At 38.6% G+C, this 15,082-nt stretch overlaps 1 long non-coding RNA gene across 48 annotated transcripts in view; it reads left to right on the forward strand.

The window, feature by feature from the left end:
* LOC145512531 (uncharacterized) overlaps window positions 1–15,082 on the forward strand; it is a 1,082,988-nt gene that overhangs the window by 103,514 nt on the left and 964,392 nt on the right. For 8 of the 48 annotated variants that reach the window (XR_014058616.1, XR_014058639.1, XR_014058629.1 and 5 more), the window contains one exon: window positions 13,746–13,930. The exons of the other annotated variants lie outside the window; for them this stretch is intronic. This is a non-coding gene — a long non-coding RNA (uncharacterized LOC145512531). The remainder of the gene's footprint in view (window positions 1–13,745; window positions 13,931–15,082) is intronic. 48 annotated transcript variants of the gene reach the window in all.

The following is a 15,082-nucleotide window of genomic DNA, read 5'->3' on the forward strand; positions in this document are numbered from 1 at the left end:
GTTAAATGATGTCATTAGGATAGGGCCTTGAGGTGATCGATCCCTGGCTTGGGAAGATCCCCTGGAGAAGGGAATGGCAACCCTCTCCAGTATTCTTTCCTGGAGAATTCTGTCACAAAGAGTCAGACACAACTGAGTGACTAACATACAATTTGAGGTGATAGGATAGTGTCCTTGTAAGAAAAGACATTAAGGCTTTCTCTGTCTCTCTCTCCCTCTATTCCTCTCTATCTCTGCTCATACACAAAGAAGAGGTCATCTGAGCACCCAGCAAAATGACAGCTATGTATAAGCCAAGAAAAAAAAAAAGCCTCTATTTTGATTTTTGACTCCCCAGCCTATAGAACTTTGAGAAATAAATGTCTGTTATTTGAGCCACCCAGTCTGTGACATTATGTGTAGCAGCCTGAGCAGACATGTGTTGGCTTATTTTCCTGGTCTGTATAGTCTTCCCCCAAGTGGCCATCTTTCCTGACCAGTAAAGTGCCAGGTGGCAATGGCCCCATTTAACAACTTAAATGGATAGAGATTGTCATCTGGAGATGGTCTATACCAGTCAGGGTCACTCTGATATCACACACCCATATCCTGGGCCAGTCATTGACTGGGAGGGATGAAATGGAGATTAGATTATGATTGGTCAGGACTGTTACCAGAAAAAGGGGATGAGAACACCGCCAGTGTTGTGTGTGTATTAGTTGCTCGGTCGTGTCTGAACCTTTGCTACCCTATGGATTATAACCCACCAGGCTCCTCTGTCCATGGAATTCTCCAGGCTACAATACTGGAGTGGGTTGCCATTTCCTTCTCCAGGGGATCTTCCCACTCCAGGGATCAAACCTGGATCTCCCACATTGCAGGCAGATTCTTTACCACCTGAGCCATCAGGGAAGCCCTTGCTGGTGTTGACCTACAGGTAAAACCGATAATGACAATGCACCGCACCCAGGGGGAAGCACCATTTTGTGCCATTACGGAGGAGTGAGTATTGATTTTGAAAATTACTCAGAGTGATCACATTGCTGGCGGTAGTGACTGATAATCATGATGACTGCCTTTCAAGTTGATGACCTGAAGGAAGGCACAAGATGAATCTGTTTCATGTTGTTGGCACTGCACTGTGTAGCCTCCTTAGAGGGTAACAATTTCACTTTTTCTATGGTGTTTGAATGGGTTTTGTTGGAGCTGCATGTAAGAACAGGGTTGTGATTTTCTAATGGTGAACCAGAAAGAATTGTGTAAGCAATTCCAGCATGGACACAGTGAGGGGACACGTTTGTTGAAGTTGTCTTCCCACCAAAATACCCCCTTCTCCCTCCAGGTGCAGTGTAAATCCCTTATCATTATGCTAAGAATCCCTTTTTAGAATAGTCCTGCCCCTGAGGCAGGGTGAGCAGAACCTCTCTGGTAAGATGAAAAATCTGTGACAGAAGATAAAAATTTGAAAGCCTTTTGTGTCCCCACAGAGCAAAATCCAAATGGAACAAAATCCTAATTCCAAAATTGTCCCTGCCACTCTAAAATAGGATTATAAACATCTAATTAATGAATTTAATTGACAAACACTGTGCAATATATCCTTCTATTTGCATCATGTCATCATGATTAAAGAAATATATATTAGCTAATATTTTAATCATAATTGCTGAATGGAGAAACTTATTACACAGAGTTCTGTTGGTTTGCCTAAGGACTCTTAACTCAGTGAAGCTAATAGCATTGTTGGAAAGAACCTTGAATAGTCTTGCCAGGAACTCTTAACTGTAGCTAGGTCTTTCAAATTCTTTTTTTTTTTTTTTTGAGCTTATGAAAGTAGTAGCAGGTTATAGTTGGAATGCAGTGTCTATAATCAGAATTGGTGATGGATTTTAGCTTTCTAGCGTATTAGTTGTGTGATTTTGGGAAAGTCATCAAGTCTTTGAATCTCAGCCTTCCCATCCTTAAACTCAGAACAATAATAAATTCTTCTCAGTCTACTGTTCAGGGTTATTTTTGTCAGGGACTAAGAAAATGAATGAGAACTGCAAAACTTTTATAAAATCTTCTATGCCCCCTTACCTTTCCTGTCCTTTTTTCCCCTTCATTATTGGGTCAAGGAAGACCATTTGTACATCTTGGTCTTGATTGTGGGTACACAGTTTGCAGTGTGTGGTGACAGAGCAATGACACTGTCACAGTTTCAGAGTACATGGCTTTCATATGTATATAGTATTGGGTTGGCCAAATAGTTTGGGTTTTCCATATAAGGCAAGCTGCAGTATTCTTCAGAGGTTACTACTAATTCTTTTGAGACAACATGTTTTGAGTCGGTGAATCAGCCTTGAGGTTTTCATAATTTGAGACTGTGATTTTTGTTCTTTGGTTAATAATATAAAGGACACCATTATGAGAGTCAATCCTGTGATTACAGAGTCAGTATTTCTCAGGGGATAGAGCGTGGGCCTTGTGGTGAGCATCCCTGTCAGTGCTAGGTGCTCGTCAGTAGGGTGGTCAATGCGGTATCCTGGGAACTGTCCTGTGGTTATTCTGTCATCTTTCTGCTCTTCCACAGACTTCACATGGATGGAATGGAGAGGAGTCTTTATCTTGAGCTTTAAAAATCTGTAAGAATAAAAAATCATTCAAGGGAAAAGTGTATAATATAAATTAATCTACTCATTAACTATTATTCCCCCAATACATGAATTCTTCTGAGAGCTCTTTCAATTTCTTGTTAGAGTGTCCTTTCCTTTCATGGATACAATAGATTCTTTTATCTCTGAGGATATTAATAATATATTTAAAATTTTAGGTTTATTTTTCCCTGCAAAGTCTATATTTCTTCTAAGTTATTTTTGCTCATTTATTTGTCTATTTTTCTCCATTTTAAAGTCTTCCTTTGATCTCTGGTAATCTTTGGTTGCTTGCTCTTGATTCATAGTGAGGGACTGAAGAATATACTGGCTCTGAGCCTGTGGGAACTGGGAAACTTGACTTTGAGCTTCACTCCAGAGTGATGTGGGTGAATTGTTTTCTGTGGAACCCCTGATGTCATTTTCTTTAGGTTTTTCCTCAGGTTAAGTCAGCTTCCCAAAGAAATACCTGCAAAGCTCCTATCTTAGATAAGGGTCTGGCTGCTGCTGATTCTGTGGGTGGTGCTGGGAGGAGGCTGAAGGTCTCACTATTACAAGCATATGGTAGCTAATCTAAATATATACATTTGGTACAAGATACAGGCCTTCAAATGTACTTTGCATACCCCAGTTCAAAGACTCTCTGTTTCACACAGAATAAACTTGGAGAGCTTTGTCAGGGTTGGAGAAACACTATTACCCATTGGCATTGGGGAGGAGGTGGGGATCTAGGACCTAACTAATTCTCAAACAGGGTTCACCCAATCCTTCTTCTTATTGGCTTCTGTCTCCTCCCTCCCCAACTCTTAGCCTCCTGTTCCAGAAGTAGGTGGTGCTGCTTGTTCCTTAGCTTTATGATTCTGCAAGTTAATCTGGGTTTTAGAAGGACAAAATTAGATGATAATTTAACTAACCATCTTAACCCAGAGTGGTGTATCATGGGTTTTTATTCTTTATTTCTTTGAATATATTAAATATTAAGTATATGAAACATTCAATATATTTTATACTTGAGAATTCTAATATCTGAAGTCTTTGGGGCCTGCTTATGTTGATGGTTATTTCTGTTGACTCTTGTCTAAGGTGCCTTTTTCCCTTGTGAACTTTGTAAACTTAACTGTGAGTCCATGTTAACTGAAAGTTTGAGAGAATTCCTTGAGGCTGATTTGATAGGTGCTGCTGCCAAGGCCCTAGGAGCACTGTCACTTTGGGTTCACTTGAAGTTCTCACTTTTGGATCCTTCTGCCCACACAATGAGAGTAAGCATTGGCCTGTGGGCACAGATGCCTAACTGCATGTTTCTGCAGCACAGACGTTTTCTGTTAGCTCTTGTCTGGTGGGTGTGGCCCTTTGAGAGTCCAGCTTCACAAGGGGTCTCCAGTTCAGTTCTCTGTCTGGGGTAGGGCCCAGGTTTTACCTTCTTCTAAAATGTGAAATTCCTAAACAGAGAGCTCTGACCCTCAAGATTGGTGTCTGGTATTTGCGGAGCTGGCTTATTTTGTGGGCTGACTCTCTGGCTTTATCTCTGGCCTCAGAGAATTTCCCCTGCATACATGTTCAGATACGCACTTCGGAGTGTGTTTACAAGGACTGGGTACCTGTCTTCTTTTCTCCACTTCTGCATTGTTGAGTGGATTGAACAGAGGAAGTTAGCTTTGTCTGATGGCTCTGCCCACTGCTGCCAAGGCTCACCAGCTCAAGTTCAAGGTCACTTGCAGGCAATTGCTGTAGCAGCCTCCATACCACATCCCCAGCCCCTGTACTCTGCTACAGACTCCTTATTTCTGTCCCACGCAGAAAACTTGTGATTCATGTTCCTCTTCTCCATCCTGGCTGTTCCCCTAACATGTCTTGTTCTCTGTTCTTTCATTCTTACAGTGCCCCTTCCTGGGAACACCATTTGCTTGCCCACTCTCAAACCCCTCTGTCCCTGCTAATTACCACAGTGGCATTCATATTACTATGTGTCAATGTGTCAAATCAGCATGTATACCTTAAATTTATATAGTATATCAAACATATTTCAATAAAAAGCTTAAAAATAGTGAAATCACCCATGAAAAGTGAGAGATATGAGAACTGTAGCACTAAATAGAGTGCAAAACGGATGTTTGTTTACAGTGTGAAAGCTGAAACAGGAAGGCAGAGCGTCAGCTTGTTTGGCCTCTGGCAGAAATGGATTTGAGTGACTCAAATTGCATCCCATTCATACCCCTGTTCACAGATGGCTGTGAAACTGCCACAAGTATTTTCTTTTTATTGAAGTATAGTTGACTTACAATGTTATGTTTCTGGTGTATAGCAAAGTGATTCAGCTATACACATAAATACATATGCTTTTTCCTCTTCTTTTCCAATAGATTTTATTTCAGGATATTGAATCTAGTTCCCTGTGATATATAGTAGGATCTTGTTGTTTATCTATTTCATATGTAATAGTTTGCATGTGATAATCTCTAATTCCCAATCCATGCCTCCCCTTCTCTCTTTGTAACCAAAAGCCTGTTCTCTATGTCTGTTTCTGTTTGGTAAATAAGTTTGTTTCATATTTCCGATTCCATATATAAGTGATATCATATGGGTATTTGTCTGATTTACTTCACTTAGTGTGATAATCAGTAGGTCCACCCATGTTGCTGGAAATGGCATTATTTCATTCTCTTTTTTTTTGTGGCTGAGTATTATCCACTTGTATGTTTGTACCACACCTTTATCCATTTCTTTGTTGATGGGCGTTTATGTTGCTTCCATATCTTGGGTATTGTCACTCTCGCTGCAGTGAACATTGGGGTACATGTATCCTTCAGATTATGTTTTTCTCCCGATTAATGACCAGGAGTGGGATTGCTGGATCACATGATAGTTCTATGTTTAGTTTTTAAGGAACCCCCATACTGTTTTCCATAGTGGCTGCATCAATTTATATTCCCACCAACAGTGTAGGAGGGTTCCTTTTTCTCCACATTCTCTCCAGCATTTATTGTTTGTGGACTTCTTAATAATGGCCATTCTGACTGGTGTGAGGTGATACTTTGTTGTAGTTTTGATTTGCATTTCTCTAATAATTATGAGTGCCACAACTATTGATTTTGTAGTTACAAATTAATTAAGTGAATTTGCAAATATGGAATCTACAAATCATGAGGATAGGTTGTAACCTACTTGATAACAGGCTGTATGTCCTACTGTTTGCCTATTTCTAGTGCTTTGCGTATGGTGAGTAATAGATAATTGTGGAATAAATAAAGAAGGAAAGCTTAAAAAAAAACCAGCACTAAAAACCCTTGGTTTTAATCTTTCCTTAACATTTCCTCCTTCATGGGTGCCCAATTGGATTCCTCCACTTGGCATGTCTTCACTTTACCTGCCCCACTTGGCTATTCTATATCTTAACCAACCTTCATGACTTGATTCTAAGACCACCTCCTGCCAGGAGCCTGCCTTGATTCTCCCACTAAAAACAAGCGCTCCCCTGATACTTTGTAAATTCTACTTCCCTTTTGGTTGCCATTTCAAAGTAGTACAAACATTTTTGCATGTATACCTTCAAATTCTAGTGGCTGGGAGGTTAAAAAAAATGTTCAAGTGAGATTCAGAAAAATGTATTATCTTGCTGCTGCTGCTAAGTCACTTCAGTCGTGTCCAACTCTGTGTGACCCCATAGACAGCAGCCCACCAGGCTCCCCCGTCCCTGGGATTCTCCAGGCAAGAACACTGGAGTGGGTTGCCATTTCCTTCTTGAAAATAATTTAAAAATCAGCTAAGTTGAAATTAATAAATAATATAAAGCATGTTTAGCATTTAACTTTGTTTAAATATGTATTTAACAGTCACATTGTTTAAAAACTTACTTATAAGAAAATATACAAATTTTAAAAGTAAAGCTCCCTGAATTGTTATGTATATACCTCTGTAGCCCCAACTCAGATGAAGACAGAAAATTTCCATCATTCTAAAAAATTTCCATTCGTGTCAGTAACCTCCTCTCTCCCACCTCAAGGCAACCACTTCAATGGAAAATACAAGAGTTAAAAATCTGATCTCAGCATCTCTTTCTTTGAGCTGTTGAGTTTATTTATTTTTGTAGTTGTTACTAAAACATTTGGATTTATTCTCCTGTATAATAATTTTGTGTTCTCTATTTACATTGCTTCTATTTTAAAATCACTTTCTCCCTTATATTAGTCTAACTTGTTTGCTCTTTGAGACTTAGATATGCTATTTCTATTCTTTTGATGAAACAACTGCCACATACATACTTTGATTAAAGCTAAGAATCAGTATCTCTGTATTCTTCTCCAAAACTGTAAGATCTTAGAATTCTTTAATTCCAATATCTTCCCTGTATTCTTTCATATTTATATCTAGCTTAGTTTTCACTTTAAGAAACACTCCTAGAATTAGTTAATATTCCTGACTTTTACCATCCATTCATGCTTAGTTTCTAACTTTTTAAAAACCAATTTATTTGTTCATTGATGCTTCTCACATCTTCCTCCATATGTTTGGATCAGTTTTCTTCTTACTCATGTACATCCTTTCATATTTCTCTCAGGAAACATCTGTGAGTAGGAAACTCTCATATTTTTGAATGAAAATGTTTGTTTTACTTTCACTTTTGAAGGAGAGTTGAGACACCTAAATTGACAGTTTCTTTTTCTCAGTATCAGGCCAGTGGAAGCTTTATTGTTTCTGTTTAAATTTTAATTTCACAGATGGAGCAGCCTTTCAAGACTCATAGCATTTTCAAGGTGATTGTTTCTGGCTCTGGTCAAAATGCATCCAAAGCCATGCTTTTGTCCGTGGGGTGGCCTTAAAAAGAAACTGACCCTTTTGCCCTTGGACCCACATCTTTTCTGATAGCTTTGTGGCCCACCATAGCGCCACCTTACTGTTTTGGCGTTGAATAGCTTTACAGATTGTGCGGACAGTGTGGTTGCTGTGTCCTTTCATGTCAGCTCTGCCCATCATGTTTCTGAAAGTGTCTGTCATGCTTTCATCCCTGTTGCTTTTTCTCACATTTGCTTTACCTGCCTAACCCCTGAAGGTGTCTGAGTTTATCCTGTTGAGGAGCACAGGCTCAGTGATGTGGCCTGAGCGCTTAGTTGCTCCAAGGCATGTGGAATCTTCCTAGACCAAGGATCAAACCTGTGTCCCCTTCATTGGTAGGTGGATTCTTAACTACTGGACCAGCAGGGAAGTCCCTCATTGCAGTATCTTTTAGGCATCTACTCTGTGTAAGATGTTGGGGATAAAGCAGTGAATGAAAGAGGTGCAAATCCCTGATCTTGTACAGCTTACATTCTAGTTCTGGGAAGCATGCAATAAACAAATAAAATATATTGTTTCAGTTAGTGGTGACTCCTAAGGAAAAGAGTAAGTCGGGGAAGTGGGGTGCAAAGTGCTGAGGTTGGGGTGGTTGCTAGTTTAAATAGGTTGTCAAGGAAGGCCTTCCTGATAGAGTAACACTGGAGCAGAGACCTAAGGCTGGGGGTGAGTACACCCTGCAGGAACCTGAGGGAGGAGCCTTCACGGTAACAAGGGAACACTAAGTGCTCAGGCCCTGAGGCAGGAACATGAAGACCGATATCACTGGTGTCAGAGTCAGGGTGATTTGTTGCACATGAGGTCAGAGAGGGAGCCATGCCAGGCTGACAGAAGCTATTAGAAGGCAAAATGGAAAAAGAAGTCTTGGTGCTTCAATATAGGAAAATATACTCTCATGAAATATTTGACAACTCAGGGTAAAAGTAAGTTTTACCTGAACCATCATTCAAACTAGGAAAACAAAGCTTTGAATGATGGTTGAAGATCACTGATGCCCTATTTCATCTCAGCCACTTGAGTTTTTCAAAGCAGGTGGATGTCTTTAAAATCTAATCAAAAGGAACTTGAGAAAGGTGGTCTTGCAACCTCTTAGGAAGAGTAACTTGAATAAGTTTATTAAAAAGCACTATTTTATTTCATGAGACTGTTAGTATGTGGCCTTAAGTGTCCATTATTTTTTATTTCTCTTTTGCTCACCATGAGAGCCTGTTTTTGGGGATGGACTGATGATCAAGATTTAATTACTATTTATATAGTGTTACATAGATGTCTTGTCCATTTGGGCTGCTATAGCAAAATACAAGAGACTGGCTTATAAACACAGAAATTTATTTCTCACAGTTCTGAAGGCTTGGAAGTCCAAGATCAAGGTGCCAGCAGATTGGATACTTGGTAGAACCCATTTCCAGGTTGATAGACAACCATCTTTTTACTGTGTCCTCACATGGCAGAAGGGGCAATAAATCTCTCTGGGGTGTCTTTTATAAGGGTACCAGTGCCATTCGTGATGATTATACCCTCATGACCTAGTTACCCTCAAAGACCCTACTTCCAAATACTCTCACATTGAGGGTTAGAGTTTCAAAATAGGAATTTTGGGGTGATAAACATTCAGTATATAGAAATATAATTGTTTATAGTCATGTAATATATACATGATTCTGTTCTGCTGTTAATATACCATATTTCACTCTACTATTGCCTTATAATAACTGTTCTCTTTTCCATGTTGAGCATTCTGGAATTTGAATATGACAAGCTCAGGGAATCTCAGTGATGAGAATATCTTTCCTCTGCTGCTATTGATGGTATTGATAATGATTATATATTATCTTTTGTTTAACTACCATCCACAGAGGGTTAGATACACATACACACACACACACACACACACACACGCACACGCACACGCACTACTTACTACTCAAATGGATAAGTAAGCAAATTGATTTGAATTTACTGTGTCATTAGTAAATCCTTGGACATGCATAATGAAACTAAGAAGAAAAATATGTCAAGTAGATTAAATAAACCGTATGCTAGGTTGGTAAAAATCAACCTTAAGAGAATACCTGTTCATTTTCCATATTTATCTGCTTGAAAAATTTGAGGGAGATTCACTCTTATTCATATATTTTTCAAGTTACTGTCTAATGTTTTCTGAAGCTCATCATAGAAAAAAGCCAGTTGGTGCAATTCTTAAAAGTCTTCCTCCTGTTACAGAGAAGGGATGCCAATTCATTTAATTTGTGCCCAGAAGGAACATTGTGTTTAAGAAAATACAGATAGAAAAATGAAGGTGTGAAAGTGGCTGTGAACCAGTTTCAAAGGAATCTGGTCTACTTCTGTCTATTCAATTTAGGAGTAATCATAATTTAAGTGTAGACTTGTAAGGTGGACTCATTTTCAAGTGGCTTAAAGTCTTGTTTATTAGATAAGATATGATTCATGAAGAAAGAGCTATGTACCAGAAAATAGTCAGCTGATACAGTGAATGTAAGAGACTTCGGTTCTGTCAGAAGGAAGGAGGAGAAGCCCTGTGTGGGTTGGAGTGCTCAGGGAAAGCGGGTGGGCATGAGCAGGACTCCGTGGATGCACAGTATTTTGATGGTCACAGAGCGGGGAAGGGCACAGTACAAGTGAGGAGAACATATAAAAGGCTCAGGCAGAAATGAACATGACATATTTAGGCAACAGAAAGGAAATCAATTTGATTGGAGTGGAGAATTCTGGTATTTGGAGGAGGATGAGAAGAAAGTAAGTGATTAGAATATAATTTGGGGACAGATTGAATCAAATTGGGATTTTAGAAAAGAAGGATTTTTCGGTTGACTTGCGTGAAACTGATAGAATAAATATCTCCAAAAATTCTCTTGTTTCATTTTTCCGTGGGAAAACGGGAAAAATTGCCAGAACCAACTTTTAAGAGCTCTGGAAATTAAACAAAAGCTTGTAGCAATCTGAGGAGCATTTATGCAAGAGAATTGGCTGAATCTCAGTAAGAACAGTGATCATTGTGGCATTGAATTTGCCTTATTCCCGTTCCCCTCACTTGAACTTTGTGGTGAGTTTAAAGCCAGCAGCCCACAATCACACTGAAAACCTGTTACCCAGGAAACCACCAAAGGGCACAGAAGGGAGTTGGAGTTCTTTCAAAGCCTTATTTCTAGAAAATTGTTATTTGACTTGTCTGGCAGTTCCCTGGAGGACCCCACTTAAGGCTACCTTTATTTGTTCTGACTCAAAGCTCATTTAGTAATAAGTTATTTTCCAAGGGCATTTGTCAAAAGTATTTTTAGTTTAGCTTTGAGGATCCCATAAGTGGGGATAATAGTTAGGGCAAAAATAAATAAATAAATAAAAGTAGCCAAATGCTGAAAAGAAAAAGTTGAGGAATGATATCTCATCAGGGTTTTGAAAAATTTTGACGTATTGGAAATCTGTAAGGCCACACACAGAGGTAGGCTGTGTGCATGCTGAGGGATCTACACACCAATAGTAAAGGCCCAAGAAGTCCTTACACTCTCACTCTGGCAGACCTTGAGGCTCTGGAAGTGAAGGCTAAGGCAGAGTTGTCAATTACCCGGCTGAGAGAAGAAGTCATGCCCTGGGACACTGAAAACTATAAAGCATTATTGAAAGAAGTTAAAGAAAATGTCAATAAATGGAAAGACATCCTATGTCAAAATGAGGTACCATTTTACACCCACTAAGATGTGGGAAAAGATGTGGAGAATTTAGAACCCTGATGTGTTGCTAGCAGGAATCCAAAATGATGTGATCACTTTGACAAAACAGTTTGGCAGTGTCTTAAATGTTTGAAAATAGATTTACCCTATGACCCAGCAATTCTACTCCACAGTAAAATCCAAGAGAAATAAAAACATACACTTACACAAAAACTTGTACATAAGTATTAATAGTTTTATTTAAAGAACCAAAAAGTGGATACAACTCAAGTTTCCATCAAGTCATGAATGGATAAGTAAAATGTGGTATAGCCATAACATGGAATATTATTCAGGCATTAAAATGAATGAAGTATTTATACATGGTACAACATGCATGAACTTTGAAAACATGCTGAGTGAAAGAAGCCAGATAAAAAAGGCCACATATGATGTGATTCCATTTATGTAAAATGTTTTAAAGGCAAATTCAGAGAGACATAAAGTAGATGAATTTGTCAAGGGAGGGGGAATGGTAGTGACTGCTAATTGGTGTGGGGTTTCTTTTATGGGTTAAAAAATATTCTGTAATTAGATAGTGGTAATGATTACACAACTTTGTGACTATAAGAAGCATGGAATACAATGGTTTGTAAGTGGATATCTTATGTAATATGAGATGTGTGAGCTATACTGCATAAAAAAGTAGAGGAATGTTTGAAGCCTTTTCAACATCAAAAGAGGATATACCTGCCTAAATGAGTAGCTAATAGTGATGATGAGGTCAGAGCCCAAAGAGATTAGAATCAGGAGAACACTAGTTAGAAAATAAGATTATGTTCTGGCAAAAGAACACTGGACCAGGAGTCCAGACAATTTCAAAAGTTATTTATGAGATTTTCTGCTCACAAGCTTCTAGTATCTAACAGTGCTTGGCCATGAAACATGTCAAATATATTTTTATTGAACTTTAAGTCGAAAGGCCTGTGTTGTAATCTCTAGGGGTGAGTGTGTATGTGTGTGTGTGTGTGTGTGAGAGAGAGAGAGAGAGAGAGAGAGAGAGACTTCGTATACTGCAACACTGCAACACAGTGGGTAAGTTTCCTTTTCTAGAAAATAGAGAGTCCTTTTGGTAAGAGGAAAATTATATCCATGTTTAAGAATATGATTTAAAAAAAGTCCAATTTATTTATGCAAAGTACTCTCAATGATAAGCATAACAAAAGTGTCAATTGAATAATAAAGCAGACTGTACATTGGTAACTCCAGTTCTGGCAGTTTGGCTTGCCATTGAAGATTTTTGTTTTTACAAGTGAAAGTTTTTGCTTTTTTCCAGCTTCAATATTATCTAGTTGACTTTACATACATTTTAATGTGTATCTTATATATTGGATATTGTATAATGGGTATTATAAATATATTGGTTATAATAATATATACTGTCCAATGTATGTTGTATATTAGCTAATATATATTTATATATGTTTATGTATTACATAATTATATGTATACATAGATATGCTATGAAACTTGGAGAACTAATACTTTGTTTAAATTGGGTAAGAGTCTTATCTTATCAGTACTATTTAGAGATGCCCATGTATTGAATATGTTCCTGATTTTTTTTTTTTTTATGTGAAAATATAAAAAGATCCTCTAAGAATAGGAAGCCAGTTTGGGAAAGAAACTTCCTCTCTTGCTTAGAGGACTGTGTTTTCCTATGCAAATACAGCAAAGCCCAGAAATTAGCAGTGACTGCTAAATTAACACACTTGAAGAGCTTGGCTGCTTCTAATAGGCAGTCAAATGGTCTTGTTACATTGTAATGGTGCCAAGCTAATTGAAGTGATTACTGTTGCTCATGAGCAGCCTTTTTGAAGTAGAAGTCTTTTAAATTATCTATAGACATTAAATGTCAGACACTATTGTGTAATTATACTTTGTAAATGCTGAATGTCATAAGGCATCACAGGTAATTGAGGTTTACAGAGAAGAGCTTTTTCTAAACCTAATTGGGCATCAACTCTTTGTCACTTTTTCTAAATCTAATTGGGCATCAACTTTTTTTGCCAAGGGACACTCCACTGCCTCACAGCCTCCCTTTCTTCTCCACCTTCTCCTACTAGACTTACTCATGGGGCCCCACATGTCATGATGGTTCCAAATCACTGAGCTTAAATACCTCTCTGTCTGTATCATCCTCTGGGATCTTCGGGGACTGTTACACTTGTTTGGAATATCACAGGCTGAACCTTTCTGGAGAGCCAGGTGTGGCTATCTGATGGCAGAAGGGGACCATTTCAATGGAATATTAAGTCCTTTGAAACCTTAGAGTAGTCCCCAGTATTCTGTGTGTTCTGGGGTTTTCATCTGTTGTTGTCGTCATTGTGTGTGTGTGTGTGTGTGTGTGTGTGTGTGTGTGTGTGTGTGTGTGTGTGTGTGTGTGATTTGGAGAAATATCTTTTCATGATATTAGTAATAGAGGTTTTCATGGTCCTCCACGGAAATTTCACAGTGGAAGTACCATCCATATTTTGTCCTATTGTTTTTATTTCTTAGATCATATTAGAATACATGTTAGGATTCCAATTTTAAAAGAATTCATAGAAAGCCATTTTCTTCTTGGCTGTTGTTACAGGGATGTTTATTATGAACCAAATTTTGGAAACTTCAGATGTCTTGCCTGTGTGAGTCATACACTGAGAGTGACCAAACAGGCAGATTAGACTTTAGAATACAGACATCAAGAAGGCCTGCTGTTGGCTGTGCATGTTCCAGCTGGGCTCACTGGGAATACTGTCTCGATTTCTGACATTGCGGCTGGTAAGAAATTACAAAAAGGCATTCTTACAGCATAATTCTTAATACATGTGTTCAGTTGGTCACCGGGTTTTATTAAATAAAACTGTTATTATCTCACTGTGATTTCATGACAGGGCCTTCATTGTGTGCTTTCGGCAGGTAGCAATTTATGAAAGTCCTGGCTTATTTGTAAAGCTATCTTTATCTGTGCTTTTTTTTTTTTTTAAAGCCTTCATGATTCTCTATGATATATTGAGTTCTGATTAAAGTCTTTTCTGTCCCATACAAGGAGACTGTGGGAGAATTGTCAGTGCGTGTAATAAAAAGAGTGTGTGAATATTTTCAATGCTGTGAATAAAGAGGACTCAAGTCAAGTCGCGCTGAGTGTGTTCCAGAGAGTTTGCTGGTTTCTGGAGGTGGATGAAGAGATGCTACATAGATACTCTGAATGGTCAGGCCTTATTATAGGCTTCAAAAATGCATTCTTATTCTTTGATTTTTTTCATTGTGATATTGAAAAGGCAAATTAAATGGGTACTTTTTACACATTGCAAGTAGTGTTTCAATACTTGTTGGAAATAACACTAAGCTGTGAGTGTAATTTTTCTAGCATCACTTTTGAAGATGGCTTTTATGATGTGCCTGTTGAAGAATCAGGTTCAAGGATATTATTAAAGTTGTTCAACAGTTTAAAGTGATCATATGCAAGGTCTGCACAAAATGTTGAGTTAGACATGGCTTTGCACAACGGGCATGTGCACCTCTTCTCATTGTGTTTCCCTTCTGAACAAATTCCATCCCTCTTGATAAAGTTCTTACCCCTGTGGCTTGGTAGTCTTGCCATTGCTCCAGGCATAACAGGGTGACTTAAACTAGAGGCCAAAGCATCGTTCTTACTGATGTGCTGTCAGTGGCTCAGGTGTGCAGGCACTCAGGATTAGCCACAATTTTAAACAACTGTTCAGTTCTCTTATACTTCTCTAGCAATCCTCAAATAAACTCAACAAAGTAGAACTCTTCCTTGTGCAATGGTTGTGAATAGAAGCTCTGCTGGACCTTGTCCATTGAGCTGAAGATCCAGGGAGGCCATCAGGAAAGTAACCATCACTGGCTGCTTTTCATGCTCCAAGGGCAGGTTTAGCATTCTCAAGGGTCAAGTGCCACTGGCCTCAT

The sequence above is a fragment of the Giraffa tippelskirchi genome, chromosome 1 (assembly GCF_054371585.1).
Source record: "Giraffa tippelskirchi isolate mGirTip1 chromosome 1, T2T-mGirTip1v1.2.pri, whole genome shotgun sequence".
NCBI lineage: Eukaryota > Metazoa > Chordata > Mammalia > Artiodactyla > Giraffidae > Giraffa > Giraffa tippelskirchi.